Genomic DNA, 2,557 nt, shown 5'->3' with positions numbered 1-2,557 from the left:
TTGCCTTATACACATCAAAAACCTCGACCTTATCATGAACCCTCATGGTCATCTTTCCTACAGCTACATCAATAAGAGATTTCCTAATTTCTAAGAATGGACGTCCAAAAATAAATGGAATGTCCAGATCAACATCAAAATCAAGAATAACAAAATCCATTGGGAAAATAAGTGATCCCAGTTGCACCAATACATTTTCAATGACCCCTTCAGGCCTAGCAAGAGAACTATTAGCTAACTGTAAAATAATGATCGTGGGTTTGGGACTCCTAAAACCTATCTTTATGAACTAAGATGTGGGCAGGAGATTGATGTTTGCCCTTAAGTCACATAACCCCTGAGCACTGATGGCTTGTTCGATGGTAATCTGCAACGTGAAGCTTCCTGGATCTTTTAGCTTTGTGGGTAATTTATTCTGAATCTTGGATGTGTACTCCTCAGTAAGTGCTACTGTAGCATATTAAACTAAATGGTTCTTGTTTGACACTATGTCTTTCACATACTTCGCATACTTTGGAACACTCTGCAAAATATTAACAAAGGGGAGCTTGACATGAACCTATTTAAAAAGCTCTAAAAGCTTCTTATAAATAGTCTCTTCTTGGTTTTTTTGAAATCTTTGTGGAAAAGGTGGAGGCGGAGTCGTCTTCTCCACTATGGTTTCCTTGCTTGCAGTTTTTTCTTCAACCATTTTTCCTCATTCTTTTTAATATCTTCATCAGTTGCTTTAGGATTTACTTGCTCATGGTCCAACTCCTTTAGCTACAAACCGCTCTGGTAGTGACTGTATTTACCTATTTTAGATTCACCTCAGTATCACTAGGTAGACCACCCCGAGGTCTAGTGTCTTGCACTCCTATAATCTGACCAATTTGCATCTCTAAGCTCTTTTTAATCAATTATTGACTCTTCACATCTTCTACCAAATGTGCTTGAGTAGCTATAAGTTATTTCAATATCTCTTCCATATTGATGGTTTGAGTTATGTCCTGATTACTCAGAACCTGCTGCTGTTGATTCTGTTTTACTGGCCCCTGTACTGATTATTATTCTATGCCTAATTTCTATCCATGCGAAATTAGGATGATTTCTTCTATTCAGATTGTAAGTAATACCATATTTCTGCTTCCCTTGATAATTAGCATTCCCTATATAATTAATAGAATCTGGATTAACCATATAAGAATCTATTGTATGTTCATTGCTTCAACAAATCTCACACTAAGTAGTTGCCTATTGAAGTGCATTAGTTGTTATTACGGGCTGTGTAACCACCAACTTTATATTACTAAACTGAGTAGTTATATGATTTTGTAGTGCAGTAAGCTGAGCTGATAAAGTAGTAAACTATTCCATCTTTAACACACTTTCAACCTTCTTTGGAGCGCTTCTTGAGTTAGCATGCCACTCAGTATTTCTTTATGAAATCTGATTCAGCAGTGCGTATAATTCATCATGTGTCTTTTCAAGAGCTTGCCTACCTGCTGTTGAATCTAAGAGAATCTTGGTGTTGGGTTTAAGACCCTCTATGAAAGTAGGAACCAGTACATCATTAGACTAATGGTGGTGAGGGCAATTTCTAAGCATACACTTAATCTTTCCCAAGCTTAGTAAAGATTCTTCTTTTTTCTGCCTGAAACTTAGAATATCACCTCTCAAACACGTTGTCTTCCCAGATAGAAAAAATCACATAAGGAATTTTCAATCCAGATCATCCCAGGAAGTGATAGAGTTTGGTGGTTCAGCATATTACCACTTTTTTGCTTCCCCATCTAAATAAAAGGAGAAGAGCGTCAGTTTGACATAATCAGTAGACACCGTAGTAGGAATATAGGTATTACTGATTTCTACGAAAGTCTATATATGCTATTATAGGTCTTCATGTGAGAACCCTGCAAATTGTCCACTCGAATGCAACAGTAATACGATATTTTACTTTAATTCAAATTGACCACCCACCTCTGGCTTACGGATAAAATTAGTAGCAAGGTTCGTACGTGGGATTGCCACTTCATGAAAAGTTTGGGCTTCTGCTCGAGCAGGAGCAACTGGAATCACCGGAGTAGGGGCTCTACAATATTTGGATTAATTGGATCAATAAGATTAGGATCTCTTTGCTCTACTATTTGAAGTTGCTGAATTGGATAATGAGCTCTTCGCCTCTAGTGAAATGCATGTTCTGGTTTTGAATAAGGCTCTACCAACTCTCTATCTCTTGCCAGTCCGGTACTACACTAGTCCTGCAAAAGTCAGCCACTAAGATCAAGTCGTTAACACTTAAGCTTATTATCAAAAACCAAAAATTTAGAAAATTAATAATTATTTTAGTCCCCAAAAACGACACCAAAAACTTGATACGGCCTAATGCATATGTAAGTGCACGTGATCGTAAAAGTAAGATAGTGACTAAGATAGTCGAATATCGTTCCCATGAGGACTACTTAACTAGTAATTTAACTAAATTTGGTTTCAACAAAAATGTATTAACAGCTTCAGAGTAACAAGATGATTTTGAAGATTTTAGTAATAAACTAGTTAATAAAGAAATAACAATGTG

General features: G+C 36.6%; 1 non-coding gene across 1 annotated transcript; it reads left to right on the top strand.

Moving 5' to 3' along the window:
* The first annotated feature begins 1,558 nt into the window (after positions 1–1,558).
* On the top strand, positions 1,559–1,662 carry LOC124886880. Its single transcript, XR_007044284.1, has one exon. It is a non-coding gene; the product is annotated as a small nucleolar RNA R71 (small nucleolar RNA).
* Positions 1,663–2,557: the final 895 nt, after the last annotated feature.

Source organism: Capsicum annuum, chromosome 8 (assembly GCF_002878395.1).
Source record: "Capsicum annuum cultivar UCD-10X-F1 chromosome 8, UCD10Xv1.1, whole genome shotgun sequence".
Lineage (NCBI taxonomy): Eukaryota > Viridiplantae > Streptophyta > Magnoliopsida > Solanales > Solanaceae > Capsicum > Capsicum annuum.
Note: the sequence above shows the minus strand (reverse complement) of the source record. Positions and strands in the feature narration are given on the sequence as shown.